Source organism: Crinia signifera, chromosome 8 (assembly GCF_055691185.1).
Source record: "Crinia signifera chromosome 8, ASM5569118v1, whole genome shotgun sequence".
Taxonomy (NCBI): Eukaryota; Metazoa; Chordata; class Amphibia; order Anura; family Myobatrachidae; genus Crinia; species Crinia signifera.
Genome location: NC_139224.1, coordinates 73,586,642 through 73,610,400, shown reverse-complemented (window position 1 = coordinate 73,610,400; position 23,759 = coordinate 73,586,642). Strand labels below are relative to the sequence as shown.

At 39.8% G+C, this 23,759-nt stretch overlaps 38 non-coding genes and 12 pseudogenes across 38 annotated transcripts; all 50 read right to left on the bottom strand.

Moving 5' to 3' along the window:
• Nucleotides 1–5: 5 nt before the first annotated feature.
• LOC146033114 (5S ribosomal RNA) lies at nucleotides 6–124 on the bottom strand. The gene has a single exon (XR_014458525.1). It is a non-coding gene; the product is annotated as a 5S ribosomal RNA (ribosomal RNA).
• Nucleotides 125–467: 343 nt separating this feature from the next.
• LOC146028129 (5S ribosomal RNA) lies at nucleotides 468–586 on the bottom strand (annotated as a pseudogene).
• Nucleotides 587–932: 346 nt separating this feature from the next.
• On the bottom strand, nucleotides 933–1,051 carry LOC146027632 (5S ribosomal RNA). Its single transcript, XR_014455023.1, has one exon. It is a non-coding gene; the product is annotated as a 5S ribosomal RNA (ribosomal RNA).
• A 346-nt stretch (nucleotides 1,052–1,397) lies between these two features.
• On the bottom strand, nucleotides 1,398–1,516 carry LOC146031947 (5S ribosomal RNA). Its single transcript, XR_014457398.1, has one exon. It is a non-coding gene; the product is annotated as a 5S ribosomal RNA (ribosomal RNA).
• Nucleotides 1,517–1,856: 340 nt separating this feature from the next.
• On the bottom strand, nucleotides 1,857–1,975 carry LOC146027980 (5S ribosomal RNA; annotated as a pseudogene).
• A 345-nt stretch (nucleotides 1,976–2,320) lies between these two features.
• On the bottom strand, nucleotides 2,321–2,439 carry LOC146031631 (5S ribosomal RNA). The gene has a single exon (XR_014457094.1). It is a non-coding gene; the product is annotated as a 5S ribosomal RNA (ribosomal RNA).
• A 345-nt stretch (nucleotides 2,440–2,784) lies between these two features.
• On the bottom strand, nucleotides 2,785–2,903 carry LOC146032906 (5S ribosomal RNA). Its single transcript, XR_014458318.1, has one exon. It is a non-coding gene; the product is annotated as a 5S ribosomal RNA (ribosomal RNA).
• A 346-nt stretch (nucleotides 2,904–3,249) lies between these two features.
• On the bottom strand, nucleotides 3,250–3,368 carry LOC146028519 (5S ribosomal RNA; annotated as a pseudogene).
• Nucleotides 3,369–3,711: 343 nt separating this feature from the next.
• LOC146027583 (5S ribosomal RNA) lies at nucleotides 3,712–3,830 on the bottom strand. Its single transcript, XR_014454978.1, has one exon. It is a non-coding gene; the product is annotated as a 5S ribosomal RNA (ribosomal RNA).
• Nucleotides 3,831–4,176: 346 nt separating this feature from the next.
• On the bottom strand, nucleotides 4,177–4,295 carry LOC146034774 (5S ribosomal RNA). The gene has a single exon (XR_014460178.1). It is a non-coding gene; the product is annotated as a 5S ribosomal RNA (ribosomal RNA).
• A 356-nt stretch (nucleotides 4,296–4,651) lies between these two features.
• LOC146034949 (5S ribosomal RNA) lies at nucleotides 4,652–4,770 on the bottom strand. The gene has a single exon (XR_014460353.1). It is a non-coding gene; the product is annotated as a 5S ribosomal RNA (ribosomal RNA).
• Nucleotides 4,771–5,114: 344 nt separating this feature from the next.
• LOC146028344 (5S ribosomal RNA) lies at nucleotides 5,115–5,232 on the bottom strand (annotated as a pseudogene).
• A 345-nt stretch (nucleotides 5,233–5,577) lies between these two features.
• LOC146034254 (5S ribosomal RNA) lies at nucleotides 5,578–5,696 on the bottom strand. Its single transcript, XR_014459661.1, has one exon. It is a non-coding gene; the product is annotated as a 5S ribosomal RNA (ribosomal RNA).
• Nucleotides 5,697–6,041: 345 nt separating this feature from the next.
• Nucleotides 6,042–6,160, bottom strand: LOC146032240 (5S ribosomal RNA). Its single transcript, XR_014457684.1, has one exon. It is a non-coding gene; the product is annotated as a 5S ribosomal RNA (ribosomal RNA).
• A 346-nt stretch (nucleotides 6,161–6,506) lies between these two features.
• On the bottom strand, nucleotides 6,507–6,625 carry LOC146027877 (5S ribosomal RNA; annotated as a pseudogene).
• Nucleotides 6,626–6,969: 344 nt separating this feature from the next.
• LOC146030250 (5S ribosomal RNA) lies at nucleotides 6,970–7,088 on the bottom strand. Its single transcript, XR_014455750.1, has one exon. It is a non-coding gene; the product is annotated as a 5S ribosomal RNA (ribosomal RNA).
• Nucleotides 7,089–7,427: 339 nt separating this feature from the next.
• On the bottom strand, nucleotides 7,428–7,546 carry LOC146032945 (5S ribosomal RNA). Its single transcript, XR_014458355.1, has one exon. It is a non-coding gene; the product is annotated as a 5S ribosomal RNA (ribosomal RNA).
• A 346-nt stretch (nucleotides 7,547–7,892) lies between these two features.
• On the bottom strand, nucleotides 7,893–8,011 carry LOC146033628 (5S ribosomal RNA). Its single transcript, XR_014459037.1, has one exon. It is a non-coding gene; the product is annotated as a 5S ribosomal RNA (ribosomal RNA).
• A 345-nt stretch (nucleotides 8,012–8,356) lies between these two features.
• LOC146032661 (5S ribosomal RNA) lies at nucleotides 8,357–8,475 on the bottom strand. Its single transcript, XR_014458086.1, has one exon. It is a non-coding gene; the product is annotated as a 5S ribosomal RNA (ribosomal RNA).
• Nucleotides 8,476–8,819: 344 nt separating this feature from the next.
• On the bottom strand, nucleotides 8,820–8,938 carry LOC146032198 (5S ribosomal RNA). The gene has a single exon (XR_014457642.1). It is a non-coding gene; the product is annotated as a 5S ribosomal RNA (ribosomal RNA).
• A 345-nt stretch (nucleotides 8,939–9,283) lies between these two features.
• Nucleotides 9,284–9,402, bottom strand: LOC146034854 (5S ribosomal RNA). The gene has a single exon (XR_014460257.1). It is a non-coding gene; the product is annotated as a 5S ribosomal RNA (ribosomal RNA).
• A 346-nt stretch (nucleotides 9,403–9,748) lies between these two features.
• Nucleotides 9,749–9,867, bottom strand: LOC146027930 (5S ribosomal RNA; annotated as a pseudogene).
• Nucleotides 9,868–10,213: 346 nt separating this feature from the next.
• Nucleotides 10,214–10,332, bottom strand: LOC146028570 (5S ribosomal RNA; annotated as a pseudogene).
• Nucleotides 10,333–10,677: 345 nt separating this feature from the next.
• Nucleotides 10,678–10,796, bottom strand: LOC146034673 (5S ribosomal RNA). Its single transcript, XR_014460078.1, has one exon. It is a non-coding gene; the product is annotated as a 5S ribosomal RNA (ribosomal RNA).
• Nucleotides 10,797–11,141: 345 nt separating this feature from the next.
• LOC146032944 (5S ribosomal RNA) lies at nucleotides 11,142–11,260 on the bottom strand. Its single transcript, XR_014458354.1, has one exon. It is a non-coding gene; the product is annotated as a 5S ribosomal RNA (ribosomal RNA).
• A 346-nt stretch (nucleotides 11,261–11,606) lies between these two features.
• Nucleotides 11,607–11,725, bottom strand: LOC146033626 (5S ribosomal RNA). Its single transcript, XR_014459036.1, has one exon. It is a non-coding gene; the product is annotated as a 5S ribosomal RNA (ribosomal RNA).
• A 345-nt stretch (nucleotides 11,726–12,070) lies between these two features.
• Nucleotides 12,071–12,189, bottom strand: LOC146032660 (5S ribosomal RNA). Its single transcript, XR_014458085.1, has one exon. It is a non-coding gene; the product is annotated as a 5S ribosomal RNA (ribosomal RNA).
• A 344-nt stretch (nucleotides 12,190–12,533) lies between these two features.
• LOC146034044 (5S ribosomal RNA) lies at nucleotides 12,534–12,652 on the bottom strand. Its single transcript, XR_014459451.1, has one exon. It is a non-coding gene; the product is annotated as a 5S ribosomal RNA (ribosomal RNA).
• A 345-nt stretch (nucleotides 12,653–12,997) lies between these two features.
• Nucleotides 12,998–13,116, bottom strand: LOC146034853 (5S ribosomal RNA). Its single transcript, XR_014460256.1, has one exon. It is a non-coding gene; the product is annotated as a 5S ribosomal RNA (ribosomal RNA).
• A 346-nt stretch (nucleotides 13,117–13,462) lies between these two features.
• Nucleotides 13,463–13,581, bottom strand: LOC146028083 (5S ribosomal RNA; annotated as a pseudogene).
• A 345-nt stretch (nucleotides 13,582–13,926) lies between these two features.
• Nucleotides 13,927–14,045, bottom strand: LOC146034916 (5S ribosomal RNA). Its single transcript, XR_014460320.1, has one exon. It is a non-coding gene; the product is annotated as a 5S ribosomal RNA (ribosomal RNA).
• Nucleotides 14,046–14,390: 345 nt separating this feature from the next.
• LOC146034609 (5S ribosomal RNA) lies at nucleotides 14,391–14,509 on the bottom strand. The gene has a single exon (XR_014460014.1). It is a non-coding gene; the product is annotated as a 5S ribosomal RNA (ribosomal RNA).
• Nucleotides 14,510–15,625: 1,116 nt separating this feature from the next.
• On the bottom strand, nucleotides 15,626–15,744 carry LOC146030249 (5S ribosomal RNA). Its single transcript, XR_014455749.1, has one exon. It is a non-coding gene; the product is annotated as a 5S ribosomal RNA (ribosomal RNA).
• Nucleotides 15,745–16,101: 357 nt separating this feature from the next.
• LOC146034999 (5S ribosomal RNA) lies at nucleotides 16,102–16,220 on the bottom strand. Its single transcript, XR_014460402.1, has one exon. It is a non-coding gene; the product is annotated as a 5S ribosomal RNA (ribosomal RNA).
• A 344-nt stretch (nucleotides 16,221–16,564) lies between these two features.
• LOC146032925 (5S ribosomal RNA) lies at nucleotides 16,565–16,683 on the bottom strand. The gene has a single exon (XR_014458336.1). It is a non-coding gene; the product is annotated as a 5S ribosomal RNA (ribosomal RNA).
• Nucleotides 16,684–17,030: 347 nt separating this feature from the next.
• Nucleotides 17,031–17,149, bottom strand: LOC146034589 (5S ribosomal RNA). Its single transcript, XR_014459993.1, has one exon. It is a non-coding gene; the product is annotated as a 5S ribosomal RNA (ribosomal RNA).
• Nucleotides 17,150–17,495: 346 nt separating this feature from the next.
• LOC146033625 (5S ribosomal RNA) lies at nucleotides 17,496–17,614 on the bottom strand. The gene has a single exon (XR_014459035.1). It is a non-coding gene; the product is annotated as a 5S ribosomal RNA (ribosomal RNA).
• A 345-nt stretch (nucleotides 17,615–17,959) lies between these two features.
• Nucleotides 17,960–18,078, bottom strand: LOC146033744 (5S ribosomal RNA). Its single transcript, XR_014459153.1, has one exon. It is a non-coding gene; the product is annotated as a 5S ribosomal RNA (ribosomal RNA).
• Nucleotides 18,079–18,424: 346 nt separating this feature from the next.
• LOC146032100 (5S ribosomal RNA) lies at nucleotides 18,425–18,543 on the bottom strand. The gene has a single exon (XR_014457545.1). It is a non-coding gene; the product is annotated as a 5S ribosomal RNA (ribosomal RNA).
• A 344-nt stretch (nucleotides 18,544–18,887) lies between these two features.
• LOC146032197 (5S ribosomal RNA) lies at nucleotides 18,888–19,006 on the bottom strand. The gene has a single exon (XR_014457641.1). It is a non-coding gene; the product is annotated as a 5S ribosomal RNA (ribosomal RNA).
• Nucleotides 19,007–19,351: 345 nt separating this feature from the next.
• Nucleotides 19,352–19,470, bottom strand: LOC146034851 (5S ribosomal RNA). The gene has a single exon (XR_014460255.1). It is a non-coding gene; the product is annotated as a 5S ribosomal RNA (ribosomal RNA).
• Nucleotides 19,471–19,815: 345 nt separating this feature from the next.
• Nucleotides 19,816–19,934, bottom strand: LOC146034915 (5S ribosomal RNA). Its single transcript, XR_014460319.1, has one exon. It is a non-coding gene; the product is annotated as a 5S ribosomal RNA (ribosomal RNA).
• Nucleotides 19,935–20,279: 345 nt separating this feature from the next.
• On the bottom strand, nucleotides 20,280–20,388 carry LOC146029734 (5S ribosomal RNA; annotated as a pseudogene).
• Nucleotides 20,389–20,733: 345 nt separating this feature from the next.
• On the bottom strand, nucleotides 20,734–20,862 carry LOC146034506 (5S ribosomal RNA; annotated as a pseudogene).
• A 343-nt stretch (nucleotides 20,863–21,205) lies between these two features.
• On the bottom strand, nucleotides 21,206–21,314 carry LOC146028446 (5S ribosomal RNA; annotated as a pseudogene).
• A 345-nt stretch (nucleotides 21,315–21,659) lies between these two features.
• Nucleotides 21,660–21,778, bottom strand: LOC146028832 (5S ribosomal RNA; annotated as a pseudogene).
• Nucleotides 21,779–22,121: 343 nt separating this feature from the next.
• On the bottom strand, nucleotides 22,122–22,240 carry LOC146031662 (5S ribosomal RNA). The gene has a single exon (XR_014457124.1). It is a non-coding gene; the product is annotated as a 5S ribosomal RNA (ribosomal RNA).
• Nucleotides 22,241–22,585: 345 nt separating this feature from the next.
• LOC146033915 (5S ribosomal RNA) lies at nucleotides 22,586–22,704 on the bottom strand. Its single transcript, XR_014459323.1, has one exon. It is a non-coding gene; the product is annotated as a 5S ribosomal RNA (ribosomal RNA).
• A 346-nt stretch (nucleotides 22,705–23,050) lies between these two features.
• On the bottom strand, nucleotides 23,051–23,169 carry LOC146032399 (5S ribosomal RNA). The gene has a single exon (XR_014457836.1). It is a non-coding gene; the product is annotated as a 5S ribosomal RNA (ribosomal RNA).
• A 346-nt stretch (nucleotides 23,170–23,515) lies between these two features.
• Nucleotides 23,516–23,634, bottom strand: LOC146034705 (5S ribosomal RNA). The gene has a single exon (XR_014460109.1). It is a non-coding gene; the product is annotated as a 5S ribosomal RNA (ribosomal RNA).
• Nucleotides 23,635–23,759: the final 125 nt, after the last annotated feature.

Below are 23,759 nucleotides of genomic sequence, written 5' to 3'. Positions count from 1 at the left end.
GGAAAAACCTACAGCACCTGGTGTTCCCATGTGGTCTCCCACCCAAGTACTAATCAGGCCCAACACTGCTTAGCTTCCAAGATCAGACGAGATTGGGCGTATCCAATGTAGTAAGGCTGTAGGTGAGATATAGGCTCTTTTTTGCCCTCTTCTACTTCTATTACCAGGTAAGCTAATAAAAAAGGTTCCTAACTATATTGGCTTACTGAAAAAAATCATGTGTTGGTAATGTAAAAAGACCTACAGGACATAATAATAGCAGGTGGTCTCAAATTAAACTACTAAAGAGGCTCAACACTGTTTAGCTTCCAAAAGCAGTTGGAATTGGTCCGAAACAGTGTGGTAAGTTTTTAGTTGATGGCTATTGTGTCTGTTTGACCTCTCCCAAATGTCTGTACTAGCAATAAAAAAAAAGTTTCCAAATTAAATAGCTAGAGAATAAAAACAATTTGCCAGTAATGGGAAAAAACATACAGCACCTGGTGTTCCCATGTGATCTCCCACCCAAGTACTAACCAGGACCATCACTGCTTAGCTTCCAAGATCAGACAAGATTGGGCGTATCCAATGTGGTATGGCTGTAAGTGAGACACAGGCACTTTTTTGCCCTCTTCTACTTCTATAACCAGGTAAGGTAATAAAAAAGTTTCGTAACTGTTTTGGCTTACTGAAAAAAATCATGTGTTGGTAATGTAAAAAGACCTACAGGACATAATATTAGCAGGTGGTCTCAAATTAAACTACTAAAGAGGCTCAACACTGTTTAGCTGCCAAAAGCAGTTGGAATTGGGCCGAAACAGTGTGGTAAGTCTTTAGGTGATGGCTATTGTGTCTGTTTGACCTCTCCCAAATGTCTGTATTGGCAATAAAAAGAAAAAGTTTCCAATTTAAATAGCTAGAGAATAAAAACAATTTGCCAGTAATGGGAAAAAAACCTACAGCACCTGGTGATCCCATGTGGTCTCCCACCCAAGTACTAACCAGGCCCAACACTGCTTAGCTTCCAAGAACAGACGAGATTGGGCGTATCCAATGTGATATGACTGTAGGTGAGATACAGGCACTTTTTTGCCCTCTTCTACTTCTATAACCAGGAAAGCTAATAAAAAAGGTTCCTGACTATATTGGATTACTGAAAAAAATCATATGTTGGTAATGTAAAAAGACCTACAGGACATAATATTAGCAGGTGGTCTCAAATTAAACTACTAAAAAGGGTCAACACTGTTTAGCTGCCAAAAGCAGTTGGAATTGGGCCGAAACAGTGTGGTAAGTCTTTAGGTGATGGTTATTGTGTCTGTTTGACCTCTCCCAAATGTCTGTATTGGTAATAAAAAGAAAAAGTTTCCAATTTAAATAGCTAGAGAATAAAAACAATTTGCCCAGTAATGGGAAAAAACCTACCGCACCTGGTGTTCCCATGTGGTCTCCCACCCAAGTACTAACCAGGCCCAACACTGCTTAGCTTCCAAGATCAGACGAGATTGGGCGTATCCAATGTGGTATGGCTGTAGGTGAGATACAGAGTCTTTTTTGCCCTTTTCTACTTCTATAACCAGGTAAGCTAATAAAAAAGGTTCCTAACTATATTGGCTTACTGAAAAAAATCATGTGTTGGTAATGTAAAAAGACCTACAGGACATAATATTAGCAGGTGGTCTCAAATTAAACTACTAAAGAGGCTCAACACTGTTTAACTTCCAAAAGCAGTTGGAAGTGGTCCGAAACAGTGTGGTAAGTTTTTAGTTGATGGCTATTGTGTCTGACCTCTCCCGAATGTCTGTACTAGCAATAAAAAAAAAAGTTTCCAATTTAAATAGCTAGAGAATAAAAACAATTTGCCAGTAATGGGAAAAAACATACAGCACCTGGTGTTCCCATGTGGTTTCACACCCAAGTACTAACCAGGCCCAACACTGCTTAGCTTCCAAGATCAGACAAGATTGGGCGTATCCAATGTGGTATGGCTGTAAGTGAGACACAGGCACTTTTTTGCCCTCTTCTACTTCTATAACCAGGTAAGGTAATAAAAAAGTTTCGTAACTGTTTTGGCTTACTGAAAAAAATCATGTGTTGGTAATGTAAAAAGACCTACAGGACATAATATTAGCAGGTGGTCTCAAATTAAACTACTAAAGAGGCTCAACACTGTTTAGCTGCCAAAAGCAGTTGGAATTGGGCCTAAACAGTGTGGTAAGTCTTTAGGTGATGGCTATTGTGTCTGTTTGACCTCTCCCAAATGTCTGTATTGGCAATAAAAAGAAAAAGTTTCCAATTTAAATAGCTAGAGAATAAAATCAATTTGCCAGTAATGGGAAAAAACCTACAGCACCTGGTGATCCCATGTGGTCTCCCACCCAAGTACTAACCAGGCCCAACACTGCTTAGCTTCCAAGATCGGATGAGATTGGGCGTATCCAATGTGGTATGGCTGTAGGTGAGATACAGGCACTTTTTTGCCCTCTTCTACTTCTATAACCAGGTAAGCTAATAAAAAAGGTTCCTAACTATATTGGCTTAATGAAAAAAATCATGTGTTGGTAATGTAAAAAGACCTACAGGACATGATATAAGCATATGGTCTCAAATTAAACTACTAAAGAGGCTCAACACTGTTTAGCTGCCAAAAGCAGTTGGAATTGGGCCTAAACAGTGTGGTAAGTCTTTAGGTGATGGCTATTGTGTCTGTTTGACCTCTCCCAAATGTCTGTATTGGCAATAAAAAGAAAAAGTTTCCAATTTAAATAGCTAGAGAATAAAAACAATTTGCCAGTAATGGGAAAAAACCTACAGCACCTGGAGATCCCATGTGGTCTCCCACCCAAGTACTAACCAGGCCCAACACTGCTTAGCTTCCAAGATCAGACGAGATTGGGCGTATCCAATGTGGTATGGCTGTAGGTGAGATAAAGGCAATTTTTTGCCCTCTTCTACTTCTATAACCATGTAAGCTAATAAAAAAGGTTCCTGACTATATTGGCTTACTGAAAAAAATCATATGTTGGTAATGTAAAAAGACCTACAGGACATAATATTAGCAGGTGGTCTCAAATTAAATTACTAAAGAGGCTCAACACTGTTTAGCTGCCAAAAGCAGTTGGAATTGGGCCGAAACAGTGTGGTAAGTCTTTAGGTGATGGTTATTGTGTCTGTTTGACCTCTCCCAAATGTCTGTATTGGTAATAAAAAGAAAAAGTTTCCAATTTAAATAGCTAGAGAATAAAAACAATTTGCCCAATAATGGGAAAAAACCTACAGCACCTGGTGTTCCCATGTGGTCTCCCACCCAAGTACTAACCAGGCCCAACACTGCTTAGCTTCCAAGGTCAGGCGAGATTGTTCGTATCCAATGTGGTATGCCTGTAGGTGAGATACAGGCTCTTTTTTTCCCTCTTCTACTTCTATAACCAGGTAAGCTAATAAAAAAGGTTCCAAACTATATTGGCTTACTGAAAAAAATCATGTGTTGGTAATGTAAAAAGACCTACAGGACATAATATTAGCAGGTGGTCTCAAATTAAACTACTAAAGAGGCTCAACACTGTTTAGCTGCCAAAAGCAGTTGGAATTGGGCCAAAACAGTGTGGTAAGTTTTTAGTTGATTGCTATTGTGTCTGTTTGACCTCTCCCAAATGTCTGTACTAGCAATAAAAAAAAAGTTTCCAATTTAAATAGCTAGAGAATAAAAACAATTTGCCAGTAATGGGAAAAAACATACAGCACCTGGTGTTCCCATGTGGTCTCCCACCCAAGTACTAACCAGGCCCATAACTGCTTAGCTTCCAAGATCAGACGAGATTGGGCGTATCTAATGTGGTATGGCTGTAAGTGAGTCACAGGCACTTTTTTGCCCTCTTCTACTTCTATTACCAGGTAAGCTAATAAAAAAGGTTTCTAACTATATTGGCTTACTGAAAAAAATCATGTGTTGGTAATGTAAAAAGACCTACAGGACATAATATTAGCAGGTGGTCTCAAATTAAACTACTAAAGAGGCTCAACACTGTTTAGCTGCCAAAAGCAGTTGGAATTGGGCCTAAACAGTGTGGTAAGTCTTTAGGTGATGGCTACTGTGTCTGTTTGACCTCTCCCAAATGTCTGTATTGGCAATAAAAAGAAAAAGTTTCCAATTTAAATAGCTAGAGAATAAAAACAATTTGCCAGTAATGGGAAAAAAACCTACAGCACCTGGTGATTCCATGTGGTCTCCCACCCAATTACTAACCAGGCCCAACACTGCTTAGCTTCCAAGATCAGACGAGATTGGGCGTATCCAATGTGGTATGGCTGTAGGTGAGATACAGGCACTTTTTTGCCCTCTTCTACTTCTATAACCATGTGAGCTAATAAAAACGGTTCCTGACTATATTGGCTTACTGAAAAAAATCATATGTTGGTAATGTAAAAAGACCTACAGGACATAATATTAGCAGGTGGTCTCAAATTAAACTACTAAAGAGGCTCAACACTGTTTAGCTTCCAAAAGCAGTTGGAATTGGTCCGAAACAGTGTGGTAAGTTTTTAGGTGATGGCTATTGTGTCTTTTTGACCTCTCCCAAATGTCTGTTTTGGCAATAAAAAGATAAAGTTTCCAATTTAAATAGCTAGAGAATAAAAAACAATAAAAAACAATTTGCCAGTAATGGGAAAAAACCTACAGCTCCTGGTGTTCCCATGTGGTCTTCCACCCAAGTACTAACCAGGCCCATCACTGCTTAGCTACCAAGATCAGACGAGATTGGGCGTATCCAATGTGGTATGGCTGTAAGTGAGACACTGGCACTTTTTTTCCCTCTTCTACTTCTATAACCAGGTAAGGTAATAAAAAAGTTTCCTAACTGTTTTGGCTTACTGAAAAAATCATGTGTTGGTAATGTAAAAAGACCTACAGGACATAATATTAGCAGGTGGTCTCAAATTAAACTACTAAAGAGGCTCAACACTGTTTAGCTGCCAAAAGCATTTGGAATTGGGCCGAAACAGTGTGGTAAGTCTTTAGGTGATGGCTATTGTGTCTGTTTGACCTCTCCCAAATGTCTGTATTGGCAATAAAAAGAAAAAGTTTCCAATTTAAATAGCTAGAGAATAAAAACAATTTGCCATTAATGGAAAAAAACCTACAGCACCTGGTGTTCCCATGTGGTCTCCCACCCAAGTACTAAACAGGCCCAACACTCTTAGCTTCCAAGATCAGACGAGATTGAGCGTATCCAAAGTGGTATGGCTGTAGGTGAGATACAGGCACTTTTTTGCCCTCTTCTACTTCTATAACCAGGTAAGCTAATAAAAAAGTTCCCTAACTGTATTGGCTCACTGAAAAAAATCATGTGTTGGTAATGTAAAAAGACCTACAGGACATGGTATTAGCCGGTGGTCTCAAATTAAACTACTAAAGAGGCTCAACACTGTTTAGCTGCCAAAAGCAGTTGGAATTGGGCCTAAACAGTGTGGTAAATTTTTAGGTGATGGCAATTGTGTCTGTTTGACCTCTCCCAGATGTCTGTATTGGCAATAAAAAGAAAAAGTTTCCAATTTAAATAGCTAGAAAATAAAAACAATTTGCCAGTAACGGGAAAAAACCTACAGCACCTGGTGTTCCCATGTAGTCTCCCACCCAAGTACTAACCAGGCCCAACACTGCTTAGCTTCCAGGATCAGATGAGATTGGGCGTATCCAATGTGGTATTGCTGTAGGTAAGATACAGGCACTTTTTTGCCCTCTTCTACTTCTATAACCAGGTAAGCTAATAAAAAAGGTTCCTAACTATATTGGCTTAATGAAAAAAATCATGTGTTGGTAATGTAAAAAGACCAACAGGACATAATATTAGCAGGTGGTCTCAAATTAAACTACTAAAGGGGCTCAACACTGTTTAGCTGCCAAAAGCATTTGGAATTGGGCCGAAACAGTGTGGTAAGTATTTAGGTGATGGCTATTGTGTCTGTTTGACCTCTCCCAAATGTCTGTATTGGCAATAAAAAGAAAAAGTTTCCAATTTAAATAGCTAGAGAATAAAAACAATTTGCCAGTAATGGGAAAAAACCTACAGCACCTGGTGTTCCCATGTGGTCTCCCACCCAAGTACTAACCAGGCCCAACACTGCTTAGCTTCCAAGTTTGGACGAGATTGGGCGTATCCAATGTGGTATGGCTGTAAGTGAGATACAGGCACTTTTTTGCCCTCTTCTACTTCTATAACCAGGTAAGCTAATAAAAAAGTTTCCTAACTGTTTTGGCTTACTGAAAAAAAATCATGTGTTGGTAATGTAAAAAGACCTACAGGACATGATATAAGCATATGGTCTCAAATTAAACTACTAAAGAGGCTCAACACTGTTTAGCTGCCAAAAGCAGTTGGAATTGGGCCGAAACAGTGTGGTAAGTCTTTATGTGATGGCTATTGTGTCTTTTTGTCCTCTCCCAAATGTCTGTTTTGGCAATAAAAAGATAAAGTTTCCAATTTAAATAGATAGAGAATAAAAACAATTTGCCAGTAATGGGAAAAAACCTACAGCTCCTGGTGTTGCCATGTGGTCTCCCACCCAAGTACTAACCAGGCCCATCACTGCTTAGCTACCAAGATCAGACGAGATTGGGCGTATCCAATGTGGTATGGCTGTAAGTGAGACACTGGCACTTTTTTGCCCTCTTCTACTTCTATAACCAGGTAAGGTAATAAAAAAGTTTCCTAACTGTTTTGGCTTACTGAAAAAATCATGTGTTGATAATGTAAAAAGACCTACAGGACATAATATTAGCAGGTGGTCTCAAATTAAACTACTAAAGAGGCTCAACACTGTTTAGCTGCCAAAAGCATTTGGAATTGGGCCGAAACAGTGTGGTAAGTCTTTAGGTGATGGTTATTGTGTCTGTTTGACCTCTCCAAAATGTCTGTATTGGCAATAAAAAGTAAACGTTTCCAATTTAAATAGCTAGAGAATAAAAACAATTTGCCAGTAATGGGAAAAAACCTACAGCACCTGGTGTTCCCATGTGGTCTCCCACCCAAGTACTAACCAGGCCCAACACTGCTTAGCTTCCAAGATCAGACGAGATTGGGCGTATCCAATGTGGTATGGCTGTAGGTAAGATACAGGCACTTTTTTGCCTACTTCTATAACCAGGTAAGCTAATAAAAAAGGTTCCTAACTATATTGGCTTAATGAAAAAAATCATGTGTTGGTAATGTAAAAAGACCTACAGGACATAATATTAGCAGGTGGTCTCAAATTAAACTACTAAAGAGGCTCAACACTGTTTAGCTGCCAAAAGCATTTGGAATTGGGCCGAAACAGTGTGGTAAGTCTTTAGGTGATGGCTATTGTGTCTGTTTGACCTCTCCCAAATGTCTGTATTGGCAATAAAAAGAAAAAGTTTCCAATTTAAATAGCTAGAGAATAAAAACAATTTGCCAGTAATGGGAAAAAACCTACAGCACCTGGTGTTCCCATGTGGTCTCCCACCCAAGTACTAAACAGGCCCAACACTGCTTAGCTTCCAAGATCGGACGAGATTGGGCTTATCCAATGTGGTATGGCTGTAGGTGAGAAACAGGCACTTTTTTGCCCTCTTCCACTTCAATAATCAGGTAAGCTAAATAAAAAAGGTTCCTAACCATATTGGCTTACTGAAAAAAATCATATGTTGGTAATGTAAAAAGACCTACAGGACATAATATTAGCAGGTGGTCTCAAATTAAACTACTAAAGAGGCTCAACACTGTTTAGCTGCCAAAAGCAGTTGGAATTGGGCCGAAACAGTGTGGTAAGTCTTTAGGTGATGGCTATTGTGTCTGTTTGACCTCTCCCAAATGTCTGTATTGGTAATAAAAAGAAAAAGTTTCCAATTTAAATAGCTAGAGAATAAAAACAATTTGCCAGTAATGGGAAAAAACCTACAGCACCTGGTGTTCCCATGTGGTCTCCCACCCAAGTACTAACCAGGCACAACACTGCTTAGCTTCCAAGATCAGACGAGATTGGGCATATCCAATGTGGTATGGCTGTAGGTGAGATACAGGCACTTTTTTGCCCTCTTCTACTTCTATAACCAGGTAAGCTAATAAAAAAGGTTCCTAACTATATTGGCTTAATGAAAAAAATCATATGTTGGTAATGTAAAAAGACCTACAGGACATAATATTAGCAGGTGGTCTCAAATTAAACTACTAAAGAGGCTCAACAATGTTTAGCTGCCAAAAGCAGTTGGAATTGGGCCTAAACAGTGTGGTAAGATTTTAGGTGATGGCTATTGTGTCTGTTTGAACTCTCCCAAATGTCTGTATTGGCAATCAAAATAAAAAGTTTCCAATTTAAATAGCTAGAGAATAAAAACAATTTGCCAGTAATGGGAAAAAACCTACAGCACCTGGTGTTCCCATGTGGTCTCCCAACCAAGTACTAACCAGGCCCAACAATGCTTAGCTTCCAAGATCGGACGAGATTGGGCTTATCCAATGTGGTATGGCTGTAGGTGAGATACAGGCACTTTTTTGCTCTCTTCTACTTCTATAACCAGGTAAGCTAATAAAAAAGGTTCCTAACTATATTGGCTTACTGAAAAAAATCAAGTGTTGGTAATGTAAAAAGACCAACAGGACATAATATTAGCAGGTGGTCTCAAATTAAACTACTAAAGAGGCTCAACACTGTTTAGCTGCCAAAAGCAGTTGGAATTGGGCCGAAACAGTGTGGTAAGTCTTTAGGTGATGGCAATTGTGTCTGTTTGACCTCTCCCAAATGTCTGTATTGGTAATAAAAAGAAAAAATTCCAATTTAAATAGCTAGAGAATAAAAACAATTTGCCAGTAATGGGATAAAACCTACAGCACCTGGTGTTCCCATGTGGTCTCCCACCCAAGTACTAACCAGGCCCAACACTGCTTAGCTTCCAAGATCGGTCGAGATTGGGCGTATCCAATGTGGTATAGCTGTAGGTGAGATACAGGCACTTTTTTGCCCTCTTCTACTTCTATAACCAGGTAAGCTAATAAAAAAGGTTCCTAACTATATTGGCTTACTGAAAAAAATCATGTGTTGGTAATGTAAAAAGACCTACAGGACATAATATTAGCAGGTGGTCTCAAATTAAACTACTAAAGAGGCTCAACACTGTTTAGCTGCCAAAAGCAGTTGGAATTGGGCCGAAACAGTGTGGTAAGTCTTTAGGTGATGGTTATTGTGTCTGTTTGACGACTCCCAAATGTCTGTATTGGCAATAAAAAGAAAAAGTTTCCAATTAAAATAGCTAGAGAATAAAAACAATTTGCCAGTAATGGGAAAAAACCTACAGCACCTGGTGTTCCCATTTGGTCTCCCACCCAAGTACTAACCGGGCCCAACACTGCTTAGTTTCCAAGATCAGACGAGATTGGGCGTATCCAATGTGGTATGGCTGTATGTGAGATACAGGCACTTTTTTGCCCTCTTCTACTTCTATAACCAGGTAAGCTAATAAAAAAGGTTTTCTAACTATATTGGCTTACTGAAAAAAATCATGTGTTGGTAATGTAAAAAGACCTACAGGACATAATATTAGCAGGTGGTCTCAAATTAAACTACTAAAGAGGCTCAACACTGTTTAGCTGCCAAAAGCAGTTGGAATTGGGCCTAAACAGTGTGATAAGTCTTTAGGTGATGGCTATTGTGTCTGTTTGACCTCTCCCAAATGTCTGTATTGGCAATAAAAAGAAAAAGTTTCCAATTAAAATAGCTAGAGAATAAAAACAATTTGCCAGTAATGGGAAAAAACCTACAGCACCTGGTGATCCCATGTGGTCTCCCACCCAAGTACTAACCGTGCCCAACACTGCTTAGCTTCCAAGTTCAGACGAGATTGGGCGTATCCAATGTGGTATGGCTGTATGCGAGATACAGGCACTTTTTTGCCCTCTTCTACTTCTATAATTATGTAAGCTAATTAAAAATGGTTCCTAACTATATTGGCTTACTGAAAAAAATCATGTGTTGGTAATGTAAAAAGACCTACTGGACATAATATTAGCAGGTGGTCTCAAATTAAACTACTAAAGAGGCTGAACACTGTTTAGCTGCCAAAAGCAGTTGGAATTGGGCCTAAACAGTGTGGTAAGTCTTTAGGTGATGGTTATTGTGTCTGTTCGACCTCTCCCAAATGTCTGTATTGGCAATTAAAAGAAAAAGTTTCCAATTTAAATAGCTAGAGAATAAAAACAATTTGCAAGTAATGGGAAAAAACCTACAGCACCTGCTGATCCCATGTGGTCTCCCACCCAAGTACTAACAAGGCCCAACACTGCTTAGCTTCCAAGATCGGACGAGATTGGGCGTATCCAATGTGGTATGGCTGTATGCAAGATACAGGCACTTTTTTGCCCTCTTCTACTTCTATAACCAGGTAAGCTAATAAAAAAGTTTCCTAACTGTTTTGGCTTACTGAAAAAAATCATGTGTTGGTAATGTAAAAAGACCTACAGGACATGATATAAGCAGGTGGTCTCAAATTAAACTACAAAAGAGGCTTAACAATGTTTATCTGCCAAAAGCAGTTGGAATTGGGCCTAAACAGTGTGGTAAGTTTTTAGGTGATGGTTATTGTGTCTGTTTGACCTCTCCCAAATGTCTGTATTGGTAATAAAATGAAAAAGTTTCCAATTTAAATAGCTAGAGAATAAAAACAATTTGCCAGTAATGGGAAAAAACCTACAGCACCTGGTGATCCCATGTGGTCTCCCACCCAAGTACTAACCGGGCCCAACACTGCTTAGCTTCCAAGATCAGACGAGATTGGGCGCATCCAATGTGGTATGGCTGTATGCGAGATACAGGCACTTTTTTGCCCTCTTCTTCTTCTATAACCAGGTAAGCTAATAAAAAAGGTTCCTAACTATATTGGCTTACTGAAAAAAATCATGTGTTGGTAATGTAAAAAGACCTACAGGACATAATATTAGCAGGTGGTCTCAAATTAAACTACTAAAGAGGCTCAACACTGTTTAGCTGCCAAAAGCAGTTGGAATTGGGCCTAAACAGTGTGGTAAGTCTTTAGGTGATGGCTATTGTGTCTGTTTGACCTCTCCCAAATGTCTGTATTGGCAATAAAAAGAAAAAGTTTCCAATTTAAATAGCTAGAGAATAAAAACAATTTGCCAGTAATGGGAAAAAACCTACAGCACCTGGTGTTCCCATGTGGTCTCCCACCCAAGTACTAAACAGGCCCAACACTGCTTAGCTTCCAAGATCGGACGAGATTGGGCTTATCCAATGTGGTATGGCTGTAGGTGAGAAACAGGCACTTTTTTGCCCTCTTCCACTTCAATAATCAGGTAAGCTAAATAAAAAAGGTTCCTAACCATATTGGCTTACTGAAAAAAATCATATGTTGGTAATGTAAAAAGACCTACAGGACATAATATTAGCAGGTGGTCTCAAATTAAACTACTAAAGAGGCTCAACACTGTTTAGCTGCCAAAAGCAGTTGGAATTGGGACGAAACAATGTGGTAAGTCTTTAGGTGATGGCTATTGTGTCTGTTTGACCTCTCCCAAATGTCTGTATTGGTAATAAAAAGAAAAAGTTTCCAATTTAAATAGCTAGAGAATAAAAACAATTTGCCAGTAATGGGAAAAAACCTACAGCACCTGGTGTTCCCATGTGGTCTCCCACCCAAGTACTAACCAGGCACAACACTGCTTAGCTTCCAAGATCAGACGAGATTGGGCATATCCAATGTGGTATGGCTGTAGGTGAGATACAGGCACTTTTTTGCCCTCTTCTACTTCTATAACCAGGTAAGCTAATAAAAAAGGTTCCTAACTATATTGGCTTAATGAAAAAAATCATATGTTGGTAATGTAAAAAGACCTACAGGACATAATATTAGCAGGTGGTCTCAAATTAAACTACTAAAGAGGCTCAACAATGTTCAGCTGCCAAAAGCAGTTGGAATTGGGCCTAAACAGTGTGGTAAGATTTTAGGTGATGGCTATTGTGTCTGTTTGAACTCTCCCAAATGTCTGTATTGGCAATCAAAATAAAAAGTTTCCAATTTAAATAGCTAGAGAATAAAAACAATTTGCCAGTAATGGGAAAAAACCTACAGCACCTGGTGTTCCCATGTGGTCTCCCAACCAAGTACTAACCAGGCCCAACAATGCTTAGCTTCCAAGATCGGACGAGATTGGGCTTATCCAATGTGGTATGGCTGTAGGTGAGATACAGGCACTTTTTTGCCCTCTTCTACTTCTATAACCAGGTAAGCTAATAAAAAAGGTTCCTAACTATATTGGCTTACTGAAAAAAATCAAGTGTTGGTAATGTAAAAAGACCAACAGGACATAATATTAGCAGGTGGTCTCAAATTAAACTACTAAAGAGGCTCAACACTGTTTAGCTGCCAAAAGCAGTTGGAATAGGGCCGAAACAGTGTGGTAAGTCTTTAGGTGATGGCAATTGTGTCTGTTTGACCTCTCCCAAATGTCTGTATTGGTAATAAAAAGAAAAAATTCCAATTTAAATAGCTAGAGAATAAAAACAATTTGCCAGTAATGGGATAAAACCTACAGCACCTGGTGTTCCCATGTGGTCTCCCACCCAAGTACTAACCAGGCCCAACACTGCTTAGCTTCCAAGATCGGTCAAGATTGGGCGTATCCAATGTGGTATAGCTGTAGGTGAGATACAGGCACTTTTTTGCCCTCTTCTACTTCTATAACCAGGTAAGCTAATAAAAAAGGTTCCTAACTATATTGGCTTACTGAAAAAAATCATGTGTTGGTAATGTAAAAAGACCTACAGGACATAATATTAGCAGGTGGTCTCAAATTAAACTACTAAATAGGCTCAACACTGTTTAGCTGCCAAAAGCAGTTGGAATTGGGCCGAAACAGTGTGGTAAGTCTTTAGGTAATGGTTATTGTGTCTGTTTGACCTCTCCCAAATGTCTGTATTGGCAATAAAAAGAAAAAGTTTCCAATTTAAATAGCTAGAGAATAAAAACAATTTGCCAGTAATGGGAAAAAACCTACAGCACCTGGTGTTCCCATTTGGTCTCCCACCCAAGTACTAACCGGGCCCAACACTGCTTAGTTTCCAAGATCAGACGAGATTGGGCGTATCCAATGTGGTATGGCTGTATGTGAGATACAGGCACTTTTTTGCCCTCTTCTACTTCTATAACCAGGTAAGCTAATAAAAAAGGTTTTCTAACTATATTGGCTTACTGAAAAAAATCATGTGTTGGTAATGTAAAAAGACCTACAGGACATAATATTAGCAGGTGGTCTCAAATTAAACTACTAAAGAGGCTCAACACTGTTTAGCTGCCAAAAGCAGTTGGAATTGGGCCTAAACAGTGTGGTAAGTCTTTAGGTGATGGCTATTGTGTCTGTTTGACCTCTCCCAAATGTCTGTATTGGCAATAAAAAGAAAAAGTTTCCAATTAAAATAGCTAGAGAATAAAAACAATTTGCCAGTAATGGGAAAAAACCTACAGCACCTGGTGATCCCATGTGGTCTCCCACCCAAGTACTAACAAGGCCCAACACTGCTTAGCTTCCAAGATCGGACGAGATTGGGCGTATCCAATGTGGTATGGCTGTATGCAAGATACAGGCACTTTTTTGCCCTCTTCTACTTCTATAACCAGGTAAGCTAATAAAAAAGTTTCCTAACTGTTTTGGCTTACTGAAAAAAATCATGTGTTGGTAATGTAAAAAGACCTACAGGACATGATATAAGCAGGTGGTCTCAAATTAAACTACAAAAGAGACTTAACAATGTTTATCTGCCAAAAGCAGTTGGAATTGGGCCTAAACAGTGTGGTAAGTTTTTAGGATATGGTTATTGTGTCTGTTTGACCTCTCCCAAATGTCTGTATTGGTAATAAAATGAAAAAGTTTCCAATTTAAATAGCTAGAGAATAAAAACAATTTGCCAGTAATGGGAAAAAACCTACAGCACCTGGTGATCCCATGTGGTCTCCCACCCAAGTACTAACCGGGCCCAACACTGCTTAGCTTCCAAGATCAGACGAGATTGGGCGTATCCAATGTGGTATGGCTGTATGCGAGATACAGGCACTTTTTTGCCCTCTTCTTCTTCTATAACCAGGTAAGCTAATAAAAAAGGTTCCTAACTATATTGGCTTACTGAAAAAAATCATGTGTTGGTAATGTAAAAAGACCTACAGGACATAATATTAGCAGGTGGTCTCAAATTAAACTACTAAAGAGGCTCAACACTGTTTAGCTGCCAAAAGCAGTTGGAATTGGGCCTAAACAGTGTGGTAAGTCTTTAGGTGATGGCTATTGTGTCTGTTTGACCTCTCCCAAATGTCTGTATTGGCAATAAAACGAAAAAGTTTCCAATTTAAATAGCTAAAGAATAAAAACAATTTGCAAGTAATGGGAAAAAACCTACAGCACCTGGTGATCCCATGTGGTCTCCCACCCAAGTACTAACAAGGCCCAACACTGCTTAGCTTCCAAGATCGGACGAGATTGGGCGTATCCAATGTGGTATGGCTGTAGGTGAGATACAGGCACTTTTTTGCCCTCTTCTACTTCTATAACCAGGTAAGCTAATAAAAAAGTTTCCTAACTGTTTTGGCTTACTGAAAAAAATCATGTGTTGGTAATGTAAAAAGACCTTCAGGACATGATATAAGCAGGTGGTCTCAAATTAAACTACTAAAGAGGCTCAACACTGTTTAGCTGCCAAAAGCATTTGGAATTGGGCCGAAACAGTGTGGTAAGTCTTTAGGTGATGGCTATTGTGTCTGTTTGACCTCTCCCAAATGTCTGTATTGGCAATAAAAAGAAAAAGTTTCCAATTTAAATAGCTAGAGCAGGGGTGGCCAACCGGTCAGATGTAAAGAGCCGAAAAATATCGGTAGTCAAGCTAAAGAGCCGACATCATGCGCGCGCTGAAGGCGCATGCGGAAAAAAAGGGGCGTAGTCTATTTTGACCCCTTGGGTGGGTGTGATATGCCTCCAATAGTGCAGTGCCATATATACATATGCCCCCAATAGTGGCAGATACACATATGCCCCCCACGGTGCCAGGTATGCACCACACGGTGCCGGGTATGCCCCTACGGTGCCAGAAAGCTGGTATGCCCCCACAGTGCCAAAAAGCTGGTATGCCCCCACAGTCACACAAACTGCTATGCCCCCACAGTGCAAATTTTCCAGCAGCAGCACTCACCGTTGTTGCTGCTGCTGCCGGGCAGCAGCAAGTCTGGTGTCCCCCTGCAGTCTCCCTGTCATGTCACCGATGGGAGGAGAGCACAGCACACCGCATGTCTCCTTCCCCCTCACTTCCCTGTGATTGGCTTGTCCACCAATCAAAGCTCGCTGGCCGGCTCCTGATTGGCTGCTGGCCTGCGAGCTCTAATTGGCGGACGTCCCAGTCACAAGATTGCACAGTAAGGGGTAGGAGAGATGCGCGATGTGCACCCTCCTCCCCTCAGAAGGAGAAGGGATTCAGGGAACCGGCAGCAGGGGGGACTGGGACGGATGGTGGGCGGCGGGCAGCAGTGGGAGCAGGAGCCACACTTTACAAGGGGGAGAGCCGCATGAGGCTCAAGAGCCACAGGTTGGCCACCACTGCGCTAGAGAATAAAAACAATTAGCCAGTAATGGGAAAAAACCTACAGCACCTGGTGTTCCCATGTGGTCTCCCACCCAAGTACTAACCAGGCCCAACACTGCTTAGCTTCCAAGATCAGACGAGATTGGGCGTATCCAATGTGGTATGGCTGTAGGTGAGATACAGGCACTTTTTTGCCCTCTTCTACTTCTATAACCAGGTAAGCTAATAAAAAAGTTTCCTAACTGTTTTGGCTTACTGAATAAAAATCATGTGTTGGTAATGTAAAAAGACCTACAGGACATGATATAAGCATATGGTCTCAAATTAAACTACTAAAGAGGCTCAACACTGTTTAGCTGCCAAAAGCAGTTGGAATTGGGCCGAAACAGTGTGGTAAGTCTTTATGTGATGGCTATTGTGTATTTTGGACCTCTCCCAAATGTCTGTTTTGGCAATAAAAAGATAAAGTTTCCAATTTAAATAGCTAGAGAATAAAAAACAATAAAAAACAATTTGCCAGTAATGGGAAAAAACCTACAGCTCCTGGTGTTCCCATGTGGTCTCCCACCTAAGTACTAACCAGGCCCATCACTGCTTAGCTACCAAGATCAGACGAGATTGGGCATATCCAATGTGGTATGGCTGTAAGTGAGACACTGGCACTTTTTTGCCCTCTTCTACTTCTATAACCAGGTAAGGTAATAAAAAAGTTTCCTAACTGTTTTGGCTTACTGAAAAAATCATGTGTTGGTAATGTAAAAAGACCTACAGGACATAATATTAGCAGGTGGTCTCAAATTAAACTACTAAAGAGGCTCAACACTGTTTAGCTGCCAAAAGCATTTGGAATTGGGCCGAAACAGTGTGGTAAGTCTTTAGGTGATGGCTATTGTGTCTGTTTGACCTCTCCCAAATGTCTGTATTGGCAATAAAAAGAAAAAGTTTCCAATTTAAATAGCTAGAGAATAAAAACAATTTGCCAGTAATGGGAAAAAACCTACAGCACCTGGTGTTCCCATGTGGTCTCCCAACCCAGTACTAACCAGGCCCAACACTGCTTAGCTTCCAAGATCGGACGAGATTGGACGTATCCAATGTAGTATGGCTGTAGGTGAGATACAGGCACTTTTTTGCCCTCTTCTACTTCTATAACCAGGTAAGCTAATAAAAAAGTTTCCTAACTGTTTTGGCTTACTGAAAAAAAAATCATGTGTTGGTAATGTAAAAAGACCTACAGGACATAATATAAGCATATGGTCTCAAATTAAACTACTAAAGAGGCTCAACAATGTTTAGCTGCCAAAAGCAGTTGGAATTGGGCCTAAACAGTGTGGTAAGTTTTTAGGTGATGGCTATTGTGTCTGTTTGACCTCTCCCAAATGTTTGTATTGGCAATAAAAATAAAAAGTTTCCAATTTAAATAGCTAGAGAATAAAAACAATTTGCCAGTAATGGGAAAAAACCTACAGCACCTGGTGTTCCCATGTGGTCTCCCACCCAAGTACTAAACAGGCCCAACACTGCTTAGCTTCCAAGATCGGACGAGATTGGGCTTATCCAATTTGGTATGGCTGTAGGTGAGAAACAGGCACTTTTTTGCCCTCTTCCACTTCAATAATCAGGTAAGCTAAATAAAAATGGTTCCTAACCATATTGGCTTACTGAAAAAAATCATATGTTGGTAATGTAAAAAGACCTACAGGACATAATATTAGCAGGTGGTCTCAAATTAAACTACTAAAGAGGCTCAACACTGTTTAGCTGCCAAAAGCAGTTGGAATTGGGCCGAAACAGTGTGGTAAGTCTTTAGGTGATGGCTATTGTGTCTGTTTGACCTCTCCCAAATGTCTGTATTGGTAATAAAAAGAAAAAGTTTCCAATTTAAATAGCTAGAGAATAAAAACAATTTGCCAGTAATGGGAAAAAACCTACAGCACCTGGTGTTCCCATGTGGTCTCCCACCCAAGTACTAACCAGGCACAACACTGCTTAGCTTCCAAGATCAGACGAGATTGGGCATATCCAATGTGGTATGGCTGTAGGTGAGATACAGGCACTTTTTTGCCCTCTTCTACTTCTATAACCAGGTAAGCTAATAAAAAAGGTTCCTAACTATATTGGCTTAATGAAAAAAATCATATGTTGGTAATGTAAAAAGACCTACAGGACATAATATTAGCAGGTGGTCTCAAATTAAACTACTAAAGAGGCTCAACACTGTTTAGCTGCCAAAAGCAGTTGGAATTGGGCCGAAACAGTGTGGTAAGTCTTTAGGTGATGGCTATTGTGTCTGTTTGACCTCTCCCAAATGTCTGTATTGGCAATAAAAAGAAAAAGTTTCCAATTTAAATAGCTAGAGAATAAAAACAATTTGCCAGTAATGGGAAAAAACCTACAGCACCTGGTGTTCCCATGTGGTCTCCCAACCAAGTACTAACCAGGCCCAACACCGCTTAGCTTCCAAGATCAGACGAGATTGGGCGTATCCAATGTTGTATGGCTGTAGGTAAGATACAAACACTTTTTTGCCCTCTTCTACTTCTATAACCAGGTAAGCTAATAAAAAAGTTTCCTAACTGTTTTGGCTTACTGAAAAAAAATCATGTGTTGGTAATGTAAAAAGACCTACAGGACATGATATAAGCATATGGTCTCAAATTAAACTACTAAAGAGGCTCAACAATGTTTAGCTGCCAAAAGCAGTTGGAATTGGGCCTAAACAGTGTGGTAAGATTTTAGGTGATGGCTATTGTGTCTGTTTGAACTCTCCCAAATGTCTGTATTGGCAATCAAAATAAAAAGTTTCCAATTTAAATAGCTAGAGAATAAAAACAATTTGCCAGTAATGGGAAAAAACCTACAGCACCTGGTGTTCCCATGTGGTCTCCCACCCAAGTACTAACCAGGCCCAACAATGCTTAGCTTCCAAGATCGGACGAGATTGGGCTTATCCAATGTGGTATGGCTGTAGGTGAGATACAGGCACTTTTTTGCCCTCTTCTACTTCTATAACCAGGTAAGCTAATAAAAAAGGTTCCTAACTATATTGGCTTACTGAAAAAAATCAAGTGTTGGTAATGTAAAAAGACCAACAGGACATAATATTAGCAGGTGGTCTCAAATTAAACTACTAAAGAGGCTCAACACTGTTTAGCTGCCAAAAGCAGTTGGAATTGGGCCGAAACAGTGTGGTAAGTCTTTAGGTGATGGCTATTGTGTCTGTTTGACCTCTCCCAAATGTCTGTATTGGTAATAAAAAGAAAAATTTCCAATTTAAATAGCTAGAGAATAAAAACAATTTGCCAGTAATGGGAAAAAACCTACAGCACCTGGTGTTCCCATGTGGTCTCCCACCCAAGTACTAACCAGGCCCAACACTGCTTAGCTTCCAAGATCGGTCGAGATTGGGCGTATCCAATGTGGTATAGCTGTAGGTGAGATACAGGCACTTTTTTGCCCTCTTCTACTTCTATAACCAGGTAAGCTAATAAAAAAGGTTCCTAACTATATTGGCTTACTGAAAAAAATCATGTGTTGGTAATGTAAAAAGACCTACAGGACATAATATTAGCAGGTGGTCTCAAATTAAACTACTAAAGAGGCTCAACACTGTTTAGCTGCCAAAAGCAGTTGGAATTGGGCCGAAACAGTGTGGTAAGTCTTTAGGTGATGGTTATTGTGTCTGTTTGACGACTCCCAAATGTCTGTATTGGCAATAAAAAGAAAAAGTTTCCAATTTAAATAGCTAGAGAATAAAAACAATTTGCCAGTAATGGGAAAAAACCTACAGCACCTGGTGTTCCCATTTGGTCTCCCACCCAAGTACTAACCGGGCCCAACACTGCTTAGTTTCCAAGATCAGACGAGATTGGGCGTATCCAATGTGGTATGGCTGTATGTGAGATACAGGCACTTTTTTGCCCTCTTCTACTTCTATAACCAGGTAAGCTAATAAAAAAGGTTCCTAACTATATTGGCTTACTGAAAAAAATCATGTGTTGGTAATGTAAAAAGACCTACAGGACATAATATTAGCAGGTGGTCTCAAATTAAACTACTAAAGAGGCTCAACACTGTTTAGATGCCAAAAGCAGTTGGAATTGGGCCGAAACAGTGTGGTAAGTCTTTAGGTGATGGCTATTGTGTCTGTTTGACCTCTCCCAAATGTCTGTATTGGCAATAAAAAGAAAAAGTTTCCGATTAAAATAGCTAGAGAATAAAACCAATTTGCCAGTAATGGGAAAAAACCTACAGCACCTGGTGATCCCATGTGGTCTCCCACCCAAGTACTAACCGGGCCCAACACTGCTTAGCTTCCAAGATCAGACGAGATTGGGCGTATCCAATGTGGTATGGCTGTATGCGAGATACAGGCACTTTTTTGCCCTCTTCTACTTCTATAACCAGGTAAGCTAATAAAAAAGGTTCCTAACTATATTGGCTTACTGAAAAAAATCATGTGTTGGTAATGTAAAAAGACCTACTGGACATAATATTAGCAGGTGGTCTCAAATTAAACTACTAAAGAGGCTCAACACTGTTTAGCTGCCAAAAGCAGTTGGAATTGGGCCTAAACAGTGTGGTAAGTCTTTAGGTGATGGCTATTGTGTCTGTTTGACCTCTCCCAAATGTCTGTATTGGCAATAAAAAGAAAAAGTTTCCAATTTAAATAGCTAGAGAATAAAAACAATTTGCAAGTAATGGGAAAAAACCTACAGCACCTGGTGATCCCATGTGGTCTCCCACCCAAGTACTAACAAGGCCCAACACTGCTTAGCTTCCAAGATCGGGCGTATCCAATGTGGTATGGCTGTATGCAAGATACAGGCACTTTTTTGCCCTCTTCTACTTCTATAACCAGGTAAGCTAATAAAAAAGTTTCCTAACTGTTTTGGCTTACTGAAAAAAATCATGTGTTGGTAATGTAAAAAGACCTACAGGACATGATATAAGCAGGTGGTCTCAAATTAAACTACTAAAGAGGCTCAACAATGTTTATCTGCCAAAAGCAGTTGGAATTGGGCCTAAACAGTGTGGTAAGTTTTTAGGTGATGGTTATTGTGTCTGTTTGACCTCTCCCAAATGTCTGTATTGGTAATAAAAAGAAAAAGTTTCCAATTTAAATAGCTAGAGAATAAAAACAATTTGCCAGTAATGGGAAAAAACCTACAGCACCTGGTGTTCCCATGTGGTCTCCCACCAAAGTACTAACCAGGCCCAACACTGCTTAGCTTCCAAGATCGGACGAGATTGGGCGAGATTGGGCGTATCCAATGTGGTATGGCTGTAGGTGGGATACAGGCACTTTTTTGCCCTCTTCTACTTCTAAAACCAGGTAAGCTAATAAAAAAGTTTCCTAACTGTTTTGGCTTACTGAAAAGAAATGTGTTGGTAATGTAAAAAGACCTACAGGACATAATATTACCAGGTGGTCTCAAATTAAACTACTAAAGAGGCTCAACACTGTTTAGCTGCCAAAAGCAGTTGGAATTGGGCCGAAACAGTGTGGTAAGTCTTTAGGTGATGGTTATTGTGTCTGTTTGACCTCTCCCAAATGTCTGTATTGGCAATAAAAATAAAAAGTTTCCAATTTAAATAGCTAGAGAATAAAAACAATTTGCCAGTAATGGGAAAAAACCTACAGCACCTGGTGTTCCCATGTGGTCTCCCACCCAAGTACTAAACGGGCCCAACACTGCTTAGCTTCCAAGATTGGGTGTATCCAATGTGGTATGGCTGTAGGTGAGATACAGGCACTTTTTTGCCCTCTTCTACTTCTATAACCAGGTAAGCTAATAAAAAAAGTTTCCTAACTGTTTTGGCTTACTGAAAAAAAATCATGTGTTGGTAATGTAAAAAGACCTACAGGACATGATATAAGCATATGGTCTCAAATTAAACTACTAAAGAGGCTCAACAATGTTTAGCTGCCAAAAGCAGTTGGAATTGGGCCTAAACAGTGTGGTAAGTTTTTAGGTGATGGCTATTGTGTCTGTTTGACCTCTCCCAAATGTCTGTATTGGCAATAAAAAAAAAGTTTCCAATTTAAATAGATAGAGAATAAAAACAATTTGCCAGTAATGGGAAAAAACCTACAGCACCTGGTGTTCCCATGTGGTCTCCCACCCAAGTACTAACCAGGCCCAACACTGCTTAGCTTCCAAAATCAGACGAGATTGTGCGTATCCAATGTGGTACGGTTTTAGGTGAGATACAGGCACTTTTTTGCCCTCTTCTACTTCTATAACTAGGTAAGCTAATAAAAAAGGTTCCTAACTATATTGGCTTACTGAAAAAAATCATGTGTTGGTAATGTAAAATGATCTACAGGACATAATATTAGCAGGTGGTCTCAAATTAAACTACTAAAGAGGCTGAACACTGTTTAGCTGCCAAAAGCAGTTGGAATTTGGCCGAAACAGTGTGGTAAGTTTTTAGTTGATGGCTATTGTGTCTGTTTGACCTCTCCCAAATGTCTGTACTGGCAATAAAAAAAAAGTTTCCAATTTAAATAGCTAGAGAATAAAAACAATTTGCTAGTAATGGGAAAAAACATACAGCACCTGGTGTTCCCATGTGGTCTCCCACCCAAGTACTAACCAGGCCCATCACTGCTTAGCTTCCAAGATCAGACGAGATTGGGCGTATCCAATGTGGTATGGCTGCATGTGAGATACAGCCACTTTTTTGCCCTCTTCTACTTCTATAACCAGGTAAGCTAATAAAAAAGGTTCCTAACTATATTGGCTTACTGAAAAAAATCATGTGTTGGTAATGTAAAAAGACCTACAGGACATAATATTAGCAGGTAGTCTCAAATTAAACTACTAAAGAGGCTCAACACTGTTTAGCTGCCAAAAGCAGTTGGAATTGGGCCGAAACCTTGTGGTAAGTCTTTAGGTGATGGCTATTGTGTCTGTTTGACTTCTCCCAAATGTCTGTATTGGCAATAAAAAGAAAAAGTTTCCAATTTAAATAGCTAGAGAATAAAAACAATTTGCCAGTAATGGGAAAAAACCTACAGCACCTGGTGTTCCCATGTGGTCTCCCACCCAAGTATTAACCAGGCCCAACACTGCTTAGCTTCCAAGATTGGACGAGATTGGGCGTATCCAATGTGGTATGGCTGTAGGTGAGATACAGGCACTTTTTTGCCCTCTTCTACTTCTATAACCAGGTAAGCTAATTAAAAAATTTCCTAACTGTTTTGGCTTACTGAAAAAAAATCATGTGTTGGTAATGTAAAAAGACCTACAGGACATGATATAAGCATATGGTCTCAAATTAAACTACTAAAGAGGCTCAACAATGTTTAGCTACCAAAAGCAGTTGGAATTGGGCCTAAACAGTGTGGTAAGTTTTTAGTTGATGGCTATTGTGTCTGTTTGACCTCTCCCAGATGTCTGTATTGGCAATAAAAATAAAAAGTTTCCAATTTAAATAGCTAGAGAATAAAAACAATTTGCCAGTAATGGGAAAAAACCTACAGCACCTGGTGTTCCCATGTGGTCTCCCACCCAAGTACTAACCAGGCCCAACACTGCTTAGCTTCCAGGATCAGACGAGATTGGGCGTATCCAATGTGGTATGGCTGTAGGTAAGATACAGGCACTTTTTTGCCCTCTTCTACTTCTATAACCAGGTAAGCTAATAAAAAAGGTTCCTAACTATATTGGCTTAATGAAAAAAATCATGTGTTGGTAATGTAAAAAGACCTACAGGACATAATATTAGCAGGTGGTCTCAAATTAAACTACTAAAGAGGCTCAACACTGTTTAGCTGACAAAAGCATTTGGAATTGGGCCGAAACAGTGTGGTAAGTTTTTAGGTGATGGCTATTGTGTCTGTTTGACCTCTCCCAAATGTCTGTATTGGCAATAAAAAGAAAAAGTTTCCAATTTAAATAGCTAGAGAATAAAAACAATTTGCCAGTAATGAGAAAAATTCATACAGCACCTGGTGTTCCCATGTGGTCTCCCACCCAAGTACTAACCAGGCCCATCACTGCTTGGCTTCCAAGATCAGACGAGATTGGGCGTATCCAATGTGGTATGGCTGTAAGTGAGACACAGGCACTTTTTTGCCCTCTTCTACTTCTATAACCAGGTAAGGTAATAAAAAAGTTTCCTAACTTTTTTGGCTTACTGAAAAAAAATGTGTTGGTAATGTAAAAAGACCTACAGGACAT